Raw genomic sequence first — 23653 nt, forward strand, 5'->3', positions numbered from 1 at the left:
GTCTCTATGATCTGTCTTCTGCATGAAAGAATATTGCTGCTAATTAATGTGCACGCTAAGTCATGTTTGTTGCCTAGGTTTTTGAGTGTCCCTTCTCTGGTACTCTGCTCCTGTCTGCACTTAAATGCTTTCTTACATTTAACCAGTTTTGCTTCTTTATATTTCCTAGTCGTAAGCCACGGTGGTGCAGTGGTAGTGTTGTTGCCTCACAGCAAGAGGTTCTCCCATTCGATTCTCGGCTGGAGTGCCTTCTGTGTGGAGTCTGCATGTCCTCCCCATGGTCGAATGGTGTTCAAAAGGCAGGCATGAATGGGTGTGCCTTCGTTGAAGGTTGAGCATCGGGCTGGCACCTCGGCACCATAAAAATCGACTGCCAATCATTAGCGGACCGGAGTTCCACTGTGGCAACCCCTAACTGGGAAAAGCCGAAAGAAAAACAACATACTCTGAGGATTTGATATGGTTGTGATGTCATGCTTGTCTGTGCCCCATATGCTAGCATTGTATTGATGTAACTATGGCATAAGGTCTAGGAAGATATCCATATGAAATCCTTTCTTAGCTCACTCAAAGCCTACAAAATCTGGTTTATATGCCAGGTTTACTTGCCATGGTCATGGACAGAAATATTGATAATAATGTCATATCCATTAGAAACCACCTAGCAATTCATGAGATTTGTGTTTTTGTTCTTAAATCCCACAATCTCCTGTGGCTGTGGTGACACATTGGTATATTCAGTCAATCTCTGTCACCATCTATCCATGAGCCCTGTCACTCTGCAGAATGTCTGAACTGACTTTGAAAAAGAGCAATGATTCAAACAAAGTCATCTTGCAGATTCTACCAGTTCTTCAGAAGAATGACGGATGAAGCCCAGACTGAAAGTCAGGCAACCTATGTTACATTATAAAACCTCTTCCCAAAATCACTGGCTAGGGGAGAATAATTACACCCTGAAATGGAACAAGATGTCCAGTGCTGTAGATTGAATTAGGGTCTGAACTGCTTCCAAAATTCAGAAGGCTAATTCTTGGCAAAGCCAGCTATCCCCACATGACTTTTAGAACTTTCAAATAACCAAGATACTGAGAAAAGCATGTGTTTTTGTTTCAGTGTCTCTGGCCATGCACAATGCTCTGTGGGAGCCATGTCTGCTTTACATGTCATAGCTTGCACACATGGTATCATACATCACCTAAAATCATTGTATAACCTCCAGATCTGCATTTTTCAGCAACTGCAGCAATATAATTAAAGAACTTACAATGGTCATGCACAGTTTTGTCTGTTGCTAAGTGTTGTAATATGCCAGATACATGCCTATAAACAGTAGTACTATTGTTTCCCACATACCATGAGTGGTGGTCAGAATAGATTCACACAGTATGAACAGGAGCCTCATATAGACTTACTTAAATGTTGCATGTTCAGGAGCCTAAACAACAAAGTCCACTCCCTACAAGCCCTTCACACCATGGAGGACATTGACATCTGTGTATGACTGAGGCATGGTTTAAAATAGCAGAGAGCACTCCAGCTGTGCAGGGCTATAATGCCATCCAGACATTTAGACCAGCTACTATGCAGGAAAGAAAAAAGATGGAGGTGTCTCAATCTACATCCAGAACAAACTCACATCAAGGCTGGTAAAGCAACATGATGCACTAAAGCTTCTTCATGTCCAAATAACCATCAGAAAGGTCCTATACCATATATTAGCTAAAGAACTCACTCTGTGACATAAGAAATCCACTACACCTATCTGCAGGAATTAGAATCACTCAGTATTAAACCAAATACCATTTTTCTAGGCAATCTAAACTAACCAACTATAGACTGAAAAACCTACACCACCATTAATGCACAAGCACAAAAATTCATGGACTTTGTCAGTTCAAATGCACTGCAACAATTATACATATTATGGAGAATAATATTCTGGATTTTGTCCTTACTGATATAAGAGCATCTTGCACAATCCATTGCAAATTTTCATCACTTATTAGGTCTGATCATAAAGCAGTCTCCTTCAAAATAAAATTTAAATCAGAGATTCCTTCCACCTAAGTTACCTTTAGAAATTTCTTAAAGACAAACTACTTTAAGTGATACATTGGCAGGCTTCATATCCCCATCAACCCCAGTTAAGGCTAATGAATATGCAGAAATGTATGCCACCACACCAGAATGTAAATAACTGCACAGATACAACTGTACCACACAACAATTGCATGCAAACCCCAGAAACAAACCCATATAGTCAAACCATAATATCAACAAGCTCTATAATAAAAGGAAAATAATTTTCACCAATATTCCCAGAATGTTACAGCCATTTTCACTGAAATAAGCAAACAACTCTGGAGGTTAATAAAAATCTAGCAAAGCCAAGCTGGAGGCTAAAATCGCTACCCAAGCCAAAGACAATCGCAATGCATTTTTTAATTATGTTCATAATCTCAAAAGCAGAATGCAGAAAGGTACTGTATTGATTGTGAATGATGTTACGTACACTAAGGCTGAAGATATAGTGAACCTACTGGCCAATAAATATAGCTCTAACTTTGCCCCTCCATCTAACCCTTGAGATATGCTTGAAACTGGCTTGCCTCCAGCTATACCACAAGACCAAATCCTAAAAGTGCATCATCAGCTAAAGATACTGCATTGATGGGTCCATAGATGCATCTTAAATAGCATGAAGAATGATTTAGCTGCACTTATGCCATGCCTCTCAACCTCTTATTACAAGAAATCTGGACAAAGCCTAAAATAATGGGCAGAGAAAGGCCCCAAAACAGAGACAGATTTTAAATATTGTTCTTATAAACTGAGAAAGTTATTAGAATAACAAGATTTTGTTAGCATTCGTTTTCTAATGGAAACAAAATCCAAAAGTGAAATGTGTGTCATTATTTAGTGAATTCAGTCCAAAATGATTTGCCAGAAAGCCCCACATTTTATGAGGAACAGACCAAAAATATAAGGCAAAAATCTGGATGGTTGAGAACTAAGTACTGTTCAGTCTGAGTCTCCATACAGGTTTTGTAACAAATGAATGGAGAACAGCTTCATTCATTCCCCTGCATAGCAGACAACCGATCAGTCAAGTCTTACAAGACTCATATGCAAAACCATGTAAACACTTATCATGGAACAAATCAATCAGAACATAAGGAATCTCCAAACACTGGATCCATCTCAGTTTGGATTCATCAAGGACAGGTTATGTTTAGTCACCCTGGTGAATTTTTTTGAAAAGGTCACCAGGGTAAACCTATGGGCTAGGCTTGTAAAGGCTCCAGAGCCTTTAGCCTAGTACACACATATGAACCTATAGGATGTAGATGAAAAAGGTGCACACCATATATCTCAACCTGGCCAAAGCTATTGACACAATTCCCCACTCAGTCTTAGTTATTGTATCTTTCGGCTTTTCCCAGTTAGGGGTCGGCACAGCGGAACTCCGGTCTGCTAATGATTGGCAGTAGATTTTTACATGCCGAGTTGCCAGGCCCTGACACACAACCTTCAGCAAAGGTACGCCCATTCACGCATGTCTCCACACAGAAGACGCTCTAGCTGAGAATCGAACAGGACAACATCTTACTGTGAGGCGACAACGCTACCGTAGCATTACCACCGCAGTTAGTATAAAAGCTAAATACACTGGGAATAAAACCTTACGCCACCCACTGGATTGCCAACTGGCACAAGAATTAAGTTATCCCAACAACAGAGCCATTAAGAAAACAATGACATCTAAATGTGCCTTATCAGTTACAGATTGCCAGTTTCACACCTCAGATAAACCTTAGATAAATAGTGTAGCCTGGAGTCTGAACAAAGTCACGGCTTTCAAGCTTAGTTTTCAGATGCATATGACTTTCCCTCTAATAAAACTTAGTGCAGCAAAGAAAGAAAGCAGATATGCTAATCTAACTTCTTGCTTTCTGTCAGTATATGATTTTGCATTTTTCTACACTGTAATTTCTGCAAAAGTGCATGTTTCTTCTGGAGTTTTGGAAAGAAAAATAACACCAAAGACTTTAATTCTAGCTACGATATTTAAAACGGTGAATGCAACATAAACCATTTCAGCCAAAGTAACACCTGTTAATCACAGGGATCAGATTTCTCACACTCAAACACTGAACTACAGTTGTTACTTTGAAAAGAACAATTAAATCAACAACATTTTCAAGCCTGTCATTCAAACATTCCTTAAAATGCTGCAACAGAGATGGTCACAGCCCACTATTGAAAATGAGAGGAAGCGAAGTAGTTAAAATGCAGACTGATGCTGTCAGTGCAAAGTAAGCAGTCAGAGCAATGCTGTCAACCGCTGAGAGAAAAAACTACAGTAAATGATCCCCTCATCTTAAGGATGACTTTCTGTCCCTCTAACATGACAAGAGGAAAGCAAAGCCATTGACTGTAAAACAATATAATAGTAGCCATGGCAGCCTCCTTCGGATCATTTTGGGGTGTAATAGATTAGAAAATAAGAGTAACCATTTACTTTGATACAGAGGCATTAACAATGCAGAAAAGTTCAGGATTTTCTGAAAAACATATTTTTTTCCAGTTTTTGGGTGTGGTTATCCTTTAACCAGTACAGTGTCTTCTGATCTACAGCAGCTCACTTATGATGGGATACTAAAGAATCTCTACAAAGATAAGCATAGATGTAGAGGTGCTGTGAAGTAGTGATAACTAAACAAAACCATACACAGCCTCCTTTGGTATACAGATACCTAGTCTATTTGTGATATTGAATAAACAACATTGCTGCTTTAATCCTTATTATAGCTAGTATTTTAATTGTTTCACATATACTGGTAACTATATTTACTCAATGAAAAAGGGAAGCCTCCTTTTTAATAGCAGTGCAGAACAAATACAGGCAGAAACATGTGCAAGCTTTTTGTAATAAATCATAAGATAGAACATAAAACTGAATTTACAAAAAATTATCACATAAAATTGTGTACTTCTCCAGGATGTATTATACACGCACACACACACACACACACACACACATATATATATATATATATATATATATATATATATATATATATATATATATATATATTAAAGTAGTACAGCTTCCAAAAAGCAGGAATAACATTAGAACATAGCCTTTTGGAGGTTCAGCCTCTGTATGTTTGCATGGTTGACTGTTTTGTGCATTTTCTCAGGTTTTATTAGTGCTTATGGTACAATCTGACATGGAGCAGAAATGCAGTGTACAGCTGCATTCAATAATGAGCTGGCTTGCCAACAAAATGATACTTAAGTGTGTTGTGTACCTCACAGTCATAACATTTTGTTGGAAGTAAAAATGGTAAGATATATATGTATGGTATAGAATGCAGTGCACTGGCCGTATACTGTGTGTGGGTATGAATGATTTGGCCAGGGAGTTCCTACACAATTTACCAACATGCTGTAGGCTGCAGTATTGACATCTGAGTATATTCCTACCAAGTGTTTATAAGCAGGGCAAGCAATTTACTACACAGATAGCAGTTACCTCATCTTCACAAGAGGAAAACAATTAATCTTTATCAATCTACTTAGTGTGTTTGAAGACAAAAAGGATATGGAAAAGGGTAGGCTAAGTAGTAAGTCCTCACTGCCCTTAGATCAACTCATGAAGGGTACAACTGCCACTGTCCAGCATTAGAGTCGGTTGACAGCTCAGATGTCTACCAGTCTAGGAGATTTGGTTTGGAAGGAACTTCTGTTCACAGACGGGCTGAATGAAGATAGACTGTATACTGAAGACAAAAGCAGGCATGGTTGGGTGTTGGAAAATGAGTGTGATCACAGATAGGCTGTCTGGAGATAGGTTGATGACTGGGCTCCATCTTACCTCTGCAAAAAGACCAGTCACCGGAGAAGTCCTTCATGATTCTATGCTTGGTCCACTCCTGTTTGGCATTTCATTTTCTGAAGTGAAAAACAGTATGAAAGAGCTCTGGCTGACAGAGTTTACAGATATCTGCAAGCTAGGAGCAGGCATCGAATCCCCATATGACTTAGCCATCCTGCAGGAAAGTTTATCCCAAATAAATAACTGTAGGCAAAATCATAGACTGAAACTAAATATCAAAAAATGCATTATTGTATCCTTTGGGAAGTTATCTACCACATTGCCCCCACCACCATCTTACTTGTGTGCTAACTCTAACCCTGACAATACCCCTAACTCTACACATTACTTTTTTAAAACCGTTTCCCTAACAGTACCACTACTCAAGACAAAAGGATACAGTGCATGCACAACATCATTCAAAACAGTAACTGTGCCCCCTTACTGAAACCGTATCCTAACTCTAAATTATGTGAACACATACCAATCACTATAGCCTTATCAGTCAAACATTCATTTTCATAATCATACCTATAAACATTATAAAAAATGATCATTCATTCAAATGAGCATTCAACATCTTGTGCTTTCAGCCTTTTTTCACCACCAAAAAAACTTTTCAGTCAAATATGCTTTAGATATTTTTAACCATAACCCTTACATATATATATATATATATATATATATATATATATATATATATATATATATATATATATATATATATATACACTCACACATATAGAATACATATATATATACACACTCACACATATAGAATATTTCATAAATGGCAGGCCACAACATCTGGGTACTCCTACTTAGTAAAGCTATCTTCCCAAGGCACACCTCTTACTGATCCATGCATAAAAAACTAGAACATCTAAAGCATCAGCCTTCATAATATAACCAGCCATAGTAGTGAGATGCCGGTTTTAGTGTTCTCTTTAAAAGCATAAAATGCTCCACATTAACAGGAGCATAATATTACACTTGATATTTCTTCATAGAGTTAATTATGTAGCCAATGCATTTGCAAGCTACTTGTCAGTGTTAAACACTGGATGTGCATAACATGGTAGTTCTGCTTTGGGAGAATGACCTAGACATGGCCTTATTAAATTACTCAGATTCATTACTTCAGTTGTATGAGTCATTACAAATTATTCATAATTTTCAACAACAAGAATTACATTTCTAAAAATAAACACAAAGTAGTAAGCAGTAACTATGCAGACCTGCCGTGTTTAACACTGACAAGTAGCTTGCAAATGCATTGGATACATAGGCTCAATCCATTAATAAGCATCAAAACACATTTTTCAGTGTCATGATTCTCATTTGTAAGTGAACTAAACCCTGCATGCACACTGAATCTTTTTAAAGGCTTTAATATGTTACTCTATCCATTAATGTCTTTGCTTACCATAGTGTTGTACATTCAGCCAAGTTTCCTTATTTGATGTTAATAATATCAGTTGTGATAACATTTAGGATAAAGGCTTCATTAAATACACCCATACAGCAGATATGTGACTTATTCTGTATCATTTTGCCTGAGAGAACTGCACTAAATAGTATGTTATCAGTACAATGTGCATGTACTTATTTATCTAATTAATTAATATACTGTGGTTATAAGGTGGAATGTCAAAGTTTATCTGAGACAGAGTGGTTCTTGGTTTTGTCATGAGAACAATGCTAGAGTAATAAAGCCCTACCCTTGAGTAAACTGTGAATTACCCATGACTTTTTAAAGATATATAGTGATTATAAAATGACATTATTTAAGAAAAAATTTGTTAAATTTTTAAATAAAGCTGTTCCATTCAGGAACTTATTTTTACTGTGGCTCATCTTTCTAATCATAGTTACTCCGGATTCTTTATTGAGGTCATCTACATATATAACCTTGTATGTGACGAGGTTGGCTCAGTATATGTTTTGACTGCATCTTCCATGTGTGTTTAGTTACCATGCTTAATAATTTTGTTCATCATGGAGAGAGTCTAAAAGATGAAACTGAAGAGAATATGGCATGGGAAGATACTGCGTAACTTTCTATAGAATGCCCGCAGGAAATGGAGAACAAAGAAATGCCCTCAGTTTAGAAAAAAAAAGATTTAAGAAAAAAGTTGCTTGATTTATTAGAGATAGGCAGACATATTAAGATACATGAAATAGGGATAGGCAGACATATTAAGATCAATGAAATAGACTACAGAAAGTCAATAAAACCCCAAAAGTTAGAAGTTTGATAAAACAAATTAATGCAGTAGTTAGCACTGTTCATAGAAATTCATGCAATATAACAGAAGTAAATAGGATATATTACTGTGCAGCTAAATGAATAACATAAAGTCTTATCACAGAAGTACAGGGTAGTAAGGGAAAGGAAGGAGAAAAATCAAATGCCATCATGGAAGTATCGAATAGAGAAAACTATAAAGCAAAACCAACGCACAGACAGTGCTTATACACAAACTATTAACTCAAAAACCAGGAAAGCACTGTAAAGAAGTCCAAATAAGTGCCACTTTTAAGTTGTATTTGAAAAACAGCCACTTTAATAGGATTTCACATAAAAAACATAAATTAAAGCTCAACTGAAATCAGCTCATAAATTATAAAAGTAATAAATTGAGGGCAGCTCAGTTGTGATAAGGAAAGCAAAGTGAAACATATAGCGCTAAGATATATTGTACTTTATTGATATTTTTAAAAGTGTTATTCATCTTAAAGATGCATGTTTTAAATGGAATTTTTACTAATGTGAGTAATAATTATTTTTGACACTAGATGGTGCTTTTATATTAATATAAATAGCTAGGACTGTTTTAAATGAATGTAGGTTAATTTAAATATAAGATTTTACAAACAGTTTTATTCAACAATATTTCATATTATTTATAATACATATTTATTTAATTATTGTTTGGGTGGCCATGGTGGTGCAGCGTTAGCATTGCTGCCTCACGGCAAGACGTTCTCCGGTTCGATTCTCGGCTGGGGTGCCTTCTGTACGGAGTCTGCATTTCCTCCCTGTGGTCATGTGGGTTTCCTCTGCATGCTCCTGTTTCCTCCCACATCCCAAAGATATGCTGTAAGTGTATTGGACACTCCAAATTGGCCCTAGGTGTGAGTGTGTGCATGCATGTGCCTTCTGTGGAAGGTTGGGTACCGGGCTGGCACCTCGGTGCCATAGAACTCCACTGCCAATCATGAGCAGACAGGTGATCCACTGTGGTGACCCCTAACCAGGAAAAAGCCAAAAGAAGAAGAAGAAGATTTATTTAATTATTGTTTCTTGTTAAGGGGAAATTTCACTACCTGTGTTTCTGGCAAAGAAAATATTTATGTATTGAACACACTTTTAACATTTGTGATGCACTTAAGAGGTTTATTATTAGTTGATCAATTAATTATTTTTTAAATGGGTGGAATGCCATTTAATATATAAAAGGTGGGGTTTTGGTATTTTTTTTGTTACATCTGATGAAGTCTTTATAGTAATAAGATGAAAACACGGTGATTTCAGTTACGCATTAATGTGTGTTTTTTATGTGAATTCTGATTAAAATGGTTGATTTTTGAATACAACTTAAAAGTGGCACTAATTTGGACTTCTTTACAGTGCTTTCCTGGTTTTGGGATTAAAACTATAATGCAATTAAGACAAGAGGTGTCACTGTTAGAAGAGTATAGAAGAGGGAACAGATCAACAAACATACTCAGAAAGATTGACATGATAAAAGCAATGTGCAGTATCAGAACAGATCAGGATCTAGCACGCACTATCACAAATAATAAACTAAAAATATCAACACAAGCAGAAAAACGTAGAAGACAGCCAGATAAACATAAATCAAAAATACAAAATAAACAATTTATTGATGAGCCAAAAAAGTTTTATAGAGAATTGAGAAATAAGGCAAAAGGAATTGAAACACCACCAAAAAAGAAGAAATAGATACATTTTGGAGAAATATCTATGAAGATCTTGTAGAACATAACAAAGATGCTAAATGAATAGAAGAAGTAAATGAAAGAATAAGAAGCTCAAATGTACAGGATATGAAATGGGATGAAATAACAGCCAGAGAGATTGAAACAAAGTTAAGAAAAACTTCTAATTGGAAAACCCCAGGCCCAGATGCAGTACCCAACTTCTGGCTCAAAGTATTAACATCTGTACATGAAGATTTAGCCTTGAGTAATAACTATTTCTGTTCGCACCACAGACCGACACCAGCCTTGTCAACAACAGGAAAAACGGTGTTCCTACTTAAGAGGATAGTTGCAAGCTACCCTAAAAACTAAAGACCAATAACTTGGCTTCCAATGATGTATAAACTAATAGTGGAATTGATGCCAACAGAGTTTATAGTGACTTAGAAGAAAGCTTTATCATGGATCCTTTGTTGTTAAATAAAGACATAATGGAAAATGTAAAAAGGGGAAGAGTCTAAGTTTAGCATGTTTAGACTATAAAGAGCATTTGACAGTAGCCCACATTCTTGGGTAAAAGAGTGCTTAAAAATGTATAAGATACACATTGATTGAGTGATTGCATTACAGTGACCATGAAAGAGTGGCAAACCACTTTGCAGTTTAGACATGATAAAAGACAAATTAATATTCCTTGGATAAAAATCCAAATGGGGATATTCCAGGGTGACAGATTGTCACTGCTGCTCTTTTGTCTTGCCCTTAACCCATTAAGCTGTCTACTGAACAGCTTAGGCCATGGCTATAATTTGGCTCCCAGAAAACAACAAGGTATAAATACTTCTCATCTTCTTTTTGTGAATGATTTAAAACTGTATAGTTCATCATATGAGGAATTGAAAGCACAACTGCAAGTGATCAAAACTTCTTCAGATGAAATGAGAATGTCATTTGGTCTTGATAAATGTGCAAAAGCAATCTTTAAAGCAGGAAAGCTGCAACACCAAGAAAACATCAGTTGGGAACAGAAATGTGATATAAAAGAATTTGAGCAACAGGGAGTGTATAAATATTTGGGAACTAATGAAGGATCAGCAATAAAACATGAATAAATGCGAATAAAACCTAGAAATATTTTAGAAGACTAAAATTAATAATGTTGAGATCTAGGAACATAGTCCAAGCTATAAATTAATTTGCTCTTTCTGTCCTAGGTTACAGTTTTGGAGTGACTGACTGGCCTCAAATGGTGTTGGATCAGTTAGACAGGAAAACAAGAAGGATGCTTCATGCTTATCAAATGATTTATAAAAATCAATGTATATCAAATGTATATATTCCCTGCTCTGAAGAAGTTATGAGCCTCCTCGAAATTGATCATATGTATAGATCTGCAATTGTAGGACTCTATACATGTCTGTTGTCCTCACAAGTCCCAAAGGTAGTGAAAGTTTTAAAACATGAGGAGAATAAGTTTAAGATGATTTCCCTGCTTAGTTTAGTAGAAGCATATTTGTGTCAAAAGGGAATGGAAATCAAGCCAGATGTAAATAAAAACAGGGCAGCAACTGACTGTGCCAAAAAACAAAAGAAAGCATATAAGTTGAAGGATCAGATGAGAAGGCAAGAAATGTAGAAAATGAATAAATATGTTTGTAAGTATAGAAAACCTAACCTTATGTTGATCAGGACTGAATGCAGGAATGGTTAAGGAGAGGTGAATTTAAACCAAAAAAATGAAAGGTTGATAATAATAATGGTGTTCCAAGATAGACTACATACACATTGGTTTACAAAGTAAATTTAACATGTGGGAGAAACAGACAAATGTAGGTTTTGTAAAACAGAATTAAAAACAGTCACACATCTTGTCGCTGAAAAATACTTAGTGGTTGCACAAAAAACACTTGAAACACTTTAAAAACATAATCTACCAAGGCAAGGCTCCAAACACTCAAGTATTTAAATGCTTTTGTTCTTTAATTAATTTAAAAACAACTTCAGAAAATACTAAAATAACTTGTCAACCAGTTTAAAAATGCTGCTAAAAATTGTGTGATAATTACAAGCAATGATACCAAAGTGAAGTAAAAAGTGGGTATTGTCTCATTAATCGTTATAAAAACAGTGCTAAGAAACTCTGTCAAATAAACTGACCAAAATTGTCAGTCAATGAAAAAATGTATAAATATACAAAAATATTCTTTTAGTATAATCTCTGTGCCTGTAAAAAGCACTTGATGTTGATAGTTTCATTGAGTCACGAAGCGTGATCAGCCCTTAATTTAATCTGCCATGTAGATTCACGGTACTTTAGGAATTCCAATTACAGTCTTTAATGTATATAAATTTTGATTTATCATAGTACTTAATTAGCATTTTATTATTATTAAGGTTATTAATGCTGCTGTTTGTGAAGGATATTTATCTTTACACTTCCTTGTGTATTTGATTCAGATCGGAAGGACTTGGTTTATGCAGCTGCACACCTTACTTTTGGCAGGATTAAATGCAAGTCCTACTCATCTTAGCATCCAGCACTTCCTTGTCCTTTGGCTAAATGTGACAACTAATCCTCTGAAATGACAAGTGACAGGAACATGTACAGATGAGTATCTAATGTGAAGTTTCAGTATGCTGCTCCTTATAACCCTAGCATGTCAACAAGAAAAAATATATTAAGGAGCATGCGACCACCCACCAATATATGCTAATGCCCCTACCCCTTTATTTTACAGGTATCTAAACCCTTATTCGGTACCACTAATAGAAAAAGTAAAATCAGTTCTTTAAATTTTAAATAAAAAGTAAACAAACTCCCCCTCATCCCACTCATGTATGCAGAGAGATTAAGCAAATAAAAAGATTGTAAAAGCTCTTTCACTGTGAGAGCAGATACTCACCTCTATTAACTCCCAAAGGGGACTTAGAAGGAAAAGCATCTTCTAAGAAGTTAACTCCCTCCTTTAGTTGTTGCACCCTTCAGTTCAGCTCTTGGAACAAAAGCCCCGCTTTTCACATTCATCTTAATGCTACACACCATCCACACAATCTTTTAAGTAATTTCACCAGTCTGTCATCATTTAAACTATTTTATTGAAGCCTTCCTGGGCGTCATGCCATCACGCAGTGTAAAGTAAAATATCCTCACCCATTCAAAGCTATACTAACAATTAAAGGCAGCATAAATCATGAGTAATCAAATGAGGTCTGTAGGGCTCCCTTCTGAAGTGTTCAACAAGACAAAAAAAAAGGCCCAAATGCAGGAGAAGATCAAATCTCATACATTGCTTTTCCCCTTTCAACTCCTTTTTTGCAGTGGGGCAAGCACCCACACCTACTGAAGTTATTTTCCATCTTACTCTGAAAGCCTTCCAACTCTAAAGTTAAGTACTGTAGAGAAGAGATTATTTGCATGTACTTTCTGAGAGATGATGCAGTTTTGTTTGGCCACAATCTTTTTTTCACATCTGATAACACTGGAATGCTTGCTGCTAATAACTTCTCAGTAGATTCATTTTTTTTTCGGGGGGGGTTCATTGCAGCTGACTATAGGCTGCCATCATGAACTCTCCTTATCTATCAGACCTACCAGGCAGTCCTTTTCCTCTCCTAGACTTGTTGCAACCCATGCTTGGGGTCAGTCATCAGACTGAGGCTCCAAATTCAGAAAAAAAAATAGGTTTCATAGTTACCTGTCTATATAATAAAACTTGCTCCTTAATATGCTCAAGTTTATTTAGTTCATAGCCCCTTCAATTAAATTCTTTGACCATGTTCTCAATCTGAGTAGTCGTATAAATATCTTGTGTATTTAGTCTTGCAACGCATGCCATTTGGTTCTTAACTATGTTAATAAAAATAAATAGAGGGGTCGTACTATCTCCCGATAAACACATTTCTTAACATCATTTTTATATAATATGGTTTCTAACTGTCCATTCTGTTTTTTATCAGTGTTATATCAAGAAAATCAATATGTTTGTAATTGACTTTTTTTTAAATTAAAAAAAAAACTGTTGTTTTGTTTAAATAATAGATAAAATCATTCACAACATTAAGTGGATCTTCCCAAATTAGGAACAGGTCATCCACAAACCTCTTATAAATAACACTGCCATAATACTTATTCCTAGATATAGATAAAAAGTACTAATTTTCCCATGAATTCATTACAATATTAGCATGATAGCCACAGGTGTCCCCATGGCTATGCCATTAACCTGTATATAAACTATTTATGGAACATAAAAACATTAGTCAATACTACATCTAACAATGTGCATATTTGTTGCATATTTATATTGGCTAATTGTGGTTGTCTCAGAATATACTTTCTAACCATGCTAATACCCTCTTTGTTTGGAATTGAGGTGAAGAGTGAGTCAACATCTAGAGTCACCATATATTAGGTGAGAATATTATTACCTGCAACTCGGTCATATAATTTCTGCAAAAAATCACAACTATCTTTTATAATGGTATTAGATGTCACTAAAACAGTTTTATGTTGGCCTTCCAGAAACTTTGAAATAAGTTCAGTAACCCACCCTTTAGCTGAAACAATAGGGCGTAGGGGTGGGTTATATACAGACTTAGGGATTTTTAGTATTCCATAAATTATGGGAAACATGACAGTTTCAGTATACAAATATTCAAACACATCCTTTTGATACTTCTCCTTCATGAAATAAGCAATAAAATTTTGATGTTACTTTATTAACAATCTTTGTGACCTTAAGCCTAGTTATAGGAGAGTAGTCAGTGGAACTTAACATAGCATCATTGTTCACAGGTTCATAGGAGGTTACTAGGCTATTGGCCATAGGGCCTTTACAAGCGTAGCCATGTTATACCCTTGTTCCCTTATTGACCAAGTTGTATGGTCATGTGTCTATGATCAGCATCGACTGCCCTTATCCAAGAGGAGCACAGGTGACACCCCTGGGTAAATTTATGGTCTCCCATACAATTGTCTAAATTATGCTTAAACAGGGTATTGAGGAGCTCTGTGTTACATGAATTGGGACTTTGTTCCAGGGCAGTGGCAATCTCTGGGAGACATATTAGTCTCTCCAACATGCCCTGTTAATGTCGCTGGCTAGATTAAGATCCCTAGAACAAGTGAATATTGTCCCATTTGACTTGCAGATGTGCAGCATTTCCATTAGGGCAGGGTCCAAGACTGCTCTGTAGGCCAGAACCAAGTTGCCTCTCAGCAACCTATAAGATATAGAGTACAGTAACAGGACCTTCAGTCTGTCCATGTAGGTCATGTGTTGAAAGCCCTGAATTTTCTTGGTGAGAAATTTCTGAGGTCTCTCCAGCTGCTGCAGATGTCTGGTGAGGTACATACAGAAGGCAGCGCTGTACTCTATTAGTAGTGAGATGAAGGATGAGTACATGGGAGTTGTAGCATCTTTAGCTCTAGATGCAATGCCTTTACCTATGAGATGTGCAACATAAAAGGCCTTCCTTACCACTTTGGGCACATGGTGATCAATGTTAAGGCTATCAACCTGTGTCCCCAAATTTCTCACCACAGGATTTGACCTAAGGGGGGTACTGTTAATATTGTAATTTTCAGAGCCTTCCCCTTTGCTGAAAGGGATGATAATGCATTTTTTTGCATTTAGTTTAAGTTCATGCCTTTGGCATCAATCATTTGTTTGTATAAACCCTTTTTGTAGCATGTCAGCATTGTTGGGAGACTCCGTGAATCCACCCAGTTTGCAGTCATCTGTGAAATTCATAAGCCACAGGCCCTCTATTTTCACCTGGGCTTCTGAGAAATAGATTCCAAACAGTAAGTAGGCCCAAAATAGATCCTGGTGGTACACCACCACTCACTGGTATGCTGGTAGAGGTGGAATCCCCATCTTTGACTGTGTGTGTTCTGTCAGTCAGCCAGTTGGCTTCCCGTCTAGTGACATATGGGTTGATTCCCAGCTGGGTGAGTTTCTGAGTGATGCCTGAGTGGGGAATTGTGTCAAAAGTCTTGTCTAAGTCCAGATAGGCTGTATGTACTGTTTTGCCTTCATCCAGGGCTTTGGTGATATTCCTGAAGAAGTTCACCAGGTTTAATAACATGATCTACCCTTAACAAAGCCAAATTGGGTCAGGGCAAGAGTTTGAAGGTCACATGTCTTTGTTGATAAGGTCCATGATGATTCTCTCCATGGTCTTGCAGATAAGACTGGTTAGGCTTATGGGTCTATAGTTCCCAGGGTCTGTTTATGGACCCCCTTTATGCAAGGGGATTACTGTTGCTGTTTTCCACTCTGCTGGGACAAAGACAATACTTAGACTGTGATTAAAGAGAGTGCCAAGTGGTTCTGCTAGTTCCTGTTTTAGACCATTTAGTAGGCAGCCTAGGATGTTATCTGGTTCCATGGAGGCTGTGTTTTGGCCATGGAGAGTGTGATTATGACCTGTTCTTTCGAGATACTAGGTAGAGGACTGGTGACAGGCATGCTTTGGGGTACATCTGGTGGGGGCAGAAGGAAGAAGTTTGCACAAAATCTGTCTGCTAGCAGGTTGGCAATGTCCTCAGGGTCAGTATGAGTGGTACCGTCCACTACTAGTTTGGCACAAAGCTGGGCCTTCCCTTTTAGATTTCTGATGTGGCTAAAGAATGCCTTGTGATTATCCTTAGCTAGGGCTGCTAGTTTAGCTTCATAATTGGCTTTAGAGGACTGTACAAATAATTTGCTCGTTCAAACTGTGGAGGGTGTCCTTCCTCTGTTGAGTCGGTTCCCTATTGTTCTTAGACATTAGTTTCTTCCTCTTGTAGTATAACCTGTTTATGCTTGATGCCCATCAGGGTGGCATGTTTTTTTGTGAGGACCTTATTTTGATCCATTCAGGTACAACCGAGTCTGACCATTTGTATAGGTGTTTATACAAGGCATTTGTGTACACCTCTGTATGAGTCATTGTAGAAAGTGGTAGTGGGGGGTTTGAGACTATTTATGCCATTGCTTAGGAGGCTATAGTTTGCTTTGGAAAAAATTGTCATCCTTTTGCTCTTTGGGGGTCAGGTATGATTGTTACTTTGAATGAAACTGATTTATGATCAGACCTTACCAGGGTGGGCAACACACAGGGGTAATGCGCAAACCCCCTATGTTGATGAGTACTAAGTCTAAGACATTTGAGCCCCTTGTGGGGGGTGAAGACCATCTGTTCCAGAGCATTTGTATTAGCAAAGTCCAGGAACATTAGGGCAAGCGTGTCTGTGCTTATATATGACTCCCAGTCAATGGAATAATAGTTAAAATCACACATGACCAAGGTGTTTGGCTGTATAGCGAGTGACTCAAGTAGGTCCAGGTAGGCAGAGTTGTTCTCATGGTTCATCGTGGGGGACCTGTAGCTAACAATGATATGGAAGCGGGTTTTACCTACAGTTAGTTGTACTTGGAGTAGCTCTAGGTTGTTTTACTGTTTGACCAGTCTTGAGGTGTATTTGTCTTTAATGAAGATGGATACACCTCCACCTTTGGTTCTTTCACACTCATTTTGAGGTCTGAATGTGTGGAGGGCATTGTAGACTTGCATGGCTGTGGTGCTCTCTGCAGCCTTGAACCATGACTCTGTGACTGTACAGACATAGGTCATAGGATCATAGGAAGTTACTAGGCTAATGGCCCTAGGACCCTTACAAGTCTAGCCAAGTTCTACCCTTATCTCCATGATCAGCACCTAATGCCAGTGCCCAAGAGGGACACAGATGGAAACCCCAGGGGTGAATTTACAGTTACCCATCCAATTGTCCAGACTGCATTTTAAGAGGCCCAATGAGGTGCTCTATTTGACAAGAAGTGAGAATCTGTTCCAAAGGCGTGGTAACCTCTGGGAGACAAATATGTCCCTCCAGCAGGTTCTATTAATGTCACATACTAGATTAAGGTCTTTAGAGTGAGTAACCCAAGTATCATTTGACTTACAGATATGCAGCATTTATAATAAAGCAGGGTCAGAGGTTGCCTTATATGCAAGCCAGAGACTGACTCTGTGTAGTCTGTATGAAACAGAATAAATTGACAGTGATTTCAGATGATCTGCATAGGACAGATGCTGAAGACCTTGCAGTTTCCTTGTGAGGAACATTTGTGGTTTCTCCAATTGCTGCAGGTGCTTGGAAAGGTACATACCAAAAGGGGTCTGAAATTTTTGGTCTGATGAGGGAAGAGTACAAGGAGTTTATAACTTCTTTTTTTTTGGAGGCAATGCCCTTACTTATGAGATGAGCAATATAGAATGCCCTTCTTACCACTGTGGAGACATGGTGATCAAAGGTAGGATTGCTGTCAACCTGTGTGCCCAGGTATCTCACCACTGAGTGCATACTTAGGGTATTGCTATTGATGTGGGAGTTAGCAGGAACATCACTCTTACTGAAAGAGATTGTGTAAACGTATCTACAAGCACTGTACCTATGAGGAAAATGCAGGCAGTTAAAACAAGAAAAATAAATTATCAGCAAGCAAGGCATCTCCAGTTGGGTCAGCACAGTTTATTTCATTGTGTATCTTACTGACTGCCTGACAAAGTTTACTAGTGAGTATAGCACTTTTTATACAATCTTGAAATATGCAGTCCTGCCTCTTTAGACATACACTGTGTCGTAATCTGGTCATGGATGCTGCAATTTTCAAATTGCTGTTATAACAGACTGTTTTAAAAGTTGCTACTATAACAGGTTTTCCTTTTTGGTGACAAGTACAGACATAAGATTTTCTTGCTTCAGCTTGCTCTGACATCATATAGTCTTACTTCTTAATTGTCTAACATAATGAGAAAGACTATTCATTATTGTCACAGCTGGAGTTCATATTTACATTATTATTATTGTTGAATAATTCAGAATTAATGAAAGTTTGCAACTTACAAAATAATACAAAAGCTTAATAGAAACTTCATATAAAATCTGTAGCATGTAAGTGTAAGGCACAACATCTGCTCCTGTCATTCATTCTATAGGCAATGTATGAAATACAATAATATACATTTCCTTATTCTTTGATGTTTATGGCATGTACATTTTACAAATCATGTATTTTACATTATTTGCATTCTTTACTCATATAATTTAGGAATGTTTTGATAGAAAAATACTGATTAATACATGTTTTGTACAACTTCTAATAGAAGAGCCATTCCCTGTTGTTACAATACATCAGTGTGTGACCCTTGTTTCAGGCTGCTGTGACCTTTCCATTCTATTTTTTTCATAACAAGTAGCTGAGCTAACAGTTCTAAAAAACACTGCAAAGTCTCATAGGTGGTGTGCATCTGTTGTCTGATATTTAATTATTAGAGAATTATTTTCAATATACATATTTATTTATATTAATAATTATGCTTGGATATAGACAGGAATTATTCATAACCACTATCTTATCTTGGCTGATGCCCCTTTAGCCAGGCATTGTATTTCCATGCAGCTTTGCATTATTTTATATCACTGGCATTCACATAAAAGATTGTTCACACATGCTGCTCGGGGAAGATTAAAGTAAGCTGGTGTTTCAGCATTGCTTGAGATCCCAAAGCTATAACAGTTCCCCCTGAACAGACATGATAACTCATGTATTTTATTCAGTGAATATTATCAAGCTTTATTGGTTCAGAGTACTTCATAAATTGTACAATGTCTTGGACCTGATGCATTTGGTCCACTGTCAAAAGCTGTACTGCTTGCCATCTTACACATTCGATTCCACACTTGATGACAACAATTACTAGGCTTATACATCCTAAAATGCCAACTATGATCAGTATAAGCTGCATTATTTTTTCTTCCCAGTCACGGACAGAACCACTCATCCAAGTGAACCATGTTTCTTTTCTATTTGTGCTTTATGAGCAATTTACTCAATTATTTTGAGGTGACTCCTGATTTCAGGTTCATTATCAGGAATATAGATACAATACTCCTCTTCTACCATTGCACAAAATGTAATGCCATGTGGTTTTGTAAGACCATAGTTTTCATGGCAGTCATTTCTATGGTAACTTTTAATTCCTCTAATAGACCCGCCAGGTTCCTAATTTCCCAAATAGACTTTCCTGCTGCATAGAATGGAAAGACTGATGCTTCTGCAAGGACATTATTTCATACATTCATTTTTTTTACTATGTCAATATATATATTTAATCTAGCATTTCTAATATTAGAATTAAGCAATGTAGCAGTATGTCTAATGGATGGAATTACATATCCCAAACACAATCCAGTTCATTTCTCAGGAAGCCATTTGTAGGCTTTATTACCACATATGTAATATATGCGTGTTTGAATTGGAACCATCCATGTAACCTGATGTTTAGATTTAGCTTTTTTTTTAAATGTCCAGCAAGTTTTATTACTAAAACACTCAAAACATTGTTTACTGGTATTTAAGGTAGCATAAATAATACTACAAGAACTTTTTCTCAATAAATGGATGATTACATGTTCCTTCTCCTCAGAAGCAAACATCAGCAGTTACATTTGTATGAACAAGCCTCAAGAAAGGGTGTGTCTTTGGAATAGAGTCATTCCTTGGAATACAGTCTTTGTTTGTGAGATTCAACATTTTCAGAAGGGTAGAAGGAATAGTTCATAATGGAATTCCTACTGTTTGAATCTTGTGGTATCTCAGCACATATCCAGCATTTTTTAGTATTTAAAGTTTCTGAGTACATTTGCAGTGATTTGGTAAAGGTATTGTAGTCCACCTTTCCTTGTATTGAGGAGTAAAAACTCATCAGGATCACAATTAATATCAGGATTTTCATGATTCGATAGTTCTTCTTGAAATTATCTGGAAGAGAAAAAAATCATGTTCCTATTAGTTGTATCTGATATTATGACCCTTTTTATCAGTCATTACATTTATAACTTATTCAGTTTTCTCCCCTCCATTTTACTCTTTTAACATGATCCTTATGAATCCAACCATTTTTTGGTAGCTGATTTTATATGGCTGGACTTGTACAGCCACCTTTGGTAACAATGTAGGGTCCTATACATTTTGAATCCCATTTGCTGTTATTTCTAAATTGGTGGACCATTAAAGGGTCTCCTTGTTCCAATTGTACCTTCCTCGATTTCCAAATCTCATTTTGCTTACAAAGTTCTAGGTTATGGGCTTGTCCAGCTTCCCAGACTTTCCCTTTTGCCCACCTGATTTGGTCTTGGAGCTGGTCCCACAATTTTGTTTCTTCTAATGGTATCCCATAAGAGATTTCTCCTGCTTGTAAATTCATGGGTCGACCCATTATTAGTTTATGTGGCGTTAACCCACGTCCTTGAGAATTTTGCATTTTAATCAAAATGTTGGGTAAATATTTTACCCAATGATTCCCATACTCAGAAATCATTTTCAATGATTCCCATACTCAGAAATCATTTTCCTTAATCCTTCCTTCAGAGTTCTGTTAGCTCTTTTGACTTTTCCAAAACTCTGGGGATGGTAAGGAGTATGAAACCTTTGCTTGATTTCCCCATGTTTTACACATTTGTTTTGTCACTTTTCCAGTAAAGTGAGTCCCTTGATCACTATGTATTTCTCAGGGCACTCCCCATGTTGGAATGTTCCTTTCACTTATTATTCTAACTACTGAGTGTGCATTTTCTTTTTTGTTGGATGAGCGTCTGTCCATCCAGTATATTCGTCTATCAAAGTAAGTAAGAAATGAAACCCTCCTGGTGCTGTTGGTAGAGGTCCTACAAAATCCATTTGTACCCTTTCCCAGGGTCCCAATGCTTGTGGGACTCTATATTGTTGTCCTACATTGTGCATAGCACATGTGACACATCTGTCTATATGATTTTGGATGTCTGTTGTAATTCCTTCCCATTTAAATCTAGAACTAACAATTCATTGTAGTCTTTCTCTTTCTGGATGACCTAGGAAATTATGATAATAAGTTAACAACATTTTTCCTTTTTTGGGTTCAATTGTTTGTACTCTACGTAAAGGACCTTTTTTGTATTCTTCTGGTACCGACCAAAGTTCTGGAAATCTAACCCATTTCCATTCACTTCCTTGTATTATTTCAAATTCTTCTATTTTCTCTTTCTTAATGGTGTTGGCTGTCCTCTTAGAATTTTTACTAAACTTCCTAACTGCTGATTATCTTTGTCTTTGCATTTAAGGTCATATGAGCACCTTGTTCAAATTCAGGACCCTGTAACAGCTTCATTCCATCTGTTCCTAACACTGTTAATTCACATACAGTAGGTGTTATGATGATCCTATCACACTGGATTTGGGTGATTTTACCTATCTCACTTTCCACTCTATGTTCATACTCTGTACACTGATCTCTACAAAAGTAAGCTGTACAATGTAAGGGTAAAGGATTTAGAGGTAAGTCTATTTGTATTTGGCACTTATTTAAAAAATGTTGTACCATTTCCCTTATTTATTTTTCTTCCATGTCATTTACTTCCCATGCCCAGTATTGAGAAACATTTTGTATTGGATAAGTTTCTTTGGAGTCAAGGGCCCTTCTTTTGCTAGCTGATCTATTACTTTATTAGCCTGACTGTGCACCTTATTTTTGGTGTGAGCTTTGACCTTATTTATACTCACTGTAGAAGGATTGTCATCTTCTATCAAACTCCAAATTTCTGTCAACACTTCCTAATGACTGACTGGTTTACCATCAGCTGTAAACCTCTACTTGCTCAAATGGGAAGAGATGATGTTAAGACTCGGACTACATATTCACTGTCTGTATAAATGTTTACAGGTCTGGGAAATAACAAGGCTTGTTTAGCTGCTTCTAGATCAGCTCTCTGTGCTGAGCATTCCCCTGGGACACTACCTTTCCTGTGTTCTTTGGTCTCTGCATTGTATATTACTCATTCTGTCACAAAACACTCTCTTTCAGAGCTCCAGCATCTGGATCCATCGATGTACAATTCTGGTGCTCCTTCGATAGTGTTTCTCCCCATTTTCCAAGTCAGGGCATTCATGAGATTCCCCTTGGTAATTAAACAGTTCTGGTAAAAACTTAATATGAGAGATTTCTACTCTGATTCCTCCTTCCTGACTTGCAAGACTTGCAGAGATTCTACCAAGTTGTGCATTATTCATGCCCTTTGGATTTTCTTCTAACATGTATTTCACTGGGGTATGTTTGGTTTGTAGCACAATTGGAGAGACCAGAATTATATGGCGTGTTACTTTAATAAACCATTTTGCTATGATGGCTTGCTTTTCACATTCTCTCATTCCTTTGTCAACTGGACTCATAGCTTGGGAGTAATAACCCAAAACCTGATACTGAGATCCTCTTTTGCAATACTATGGCCATCATAGTTAGACCATTGTGTCCAAACTGTATGATGAACTCTTTATCTCTTTCTGGGACACTCAAAGTAGGTGCAGAAATGAGTTCTTCCTTGAGCTTAGAGAAAGCTGCTAGTGACTCATCATTCCAATTGAGAGGTTCATCCCCTTTTTTGTTTCCTTTAAGTGTATCAGTCACGGGGTTTTTTTTCCCAGCATAATCTGGTATCCATTCTCTTGAGAATCCAAAGATTTCTAGGGCTTGCCTTAACCCTGTGATAGTAACTGGAATTGGTAACTGTCTGATCAGCTGCTTTCTGTCTTCACTAATGCTTCTTTGTCCGGCTGATACTGTGACACCTAAAAAGGTAACATAAGCTTTCATAAACTGACTCTTTTTAGGGTTCAGTTTCAATCCTGCTTGTCTTATTGCTTGGAAAATTTCTGTTAGTAGGTTTAAGTGCTGCCTTTCAGTTTCTGTTCCTACAAGTATGCCATCCATGTATTGAATAATAGAAGGTCTACATTCTAG

The 23653-nt window shown here is 37.1% G+C and overlaps 1 protein-coding gene across 1 annotated transcript in view; it reads left to right on the plus strand.

Moving 5' to 3' along the window:
* The window catches only part of LOC122789919 (cytokine receptor common subunit gamma-like), a 1562088-nt gene that overhangs the window by 234364 nt on the left and 1304071 nt on the right, over nt 1–23653 (plus strand). The gene's annotated exons all lie outside the window — the stretch shown is intronic.

The sequence above is a fragment of the Protopterus annectens genome, chromosome 15.part0 (genome assembly GCF_019279795.1).
Source record: "Protopterus annectens isolate FY-2018-M chromosome 15.part0, PAN1.0, whole genome shotgun sequence".
Taxonomy (NCBI): Eukaryota; Metazoa; Chordata; order Ceratodontiformes; family Protopteridae; genus Protopterus; species Protopterus annectens.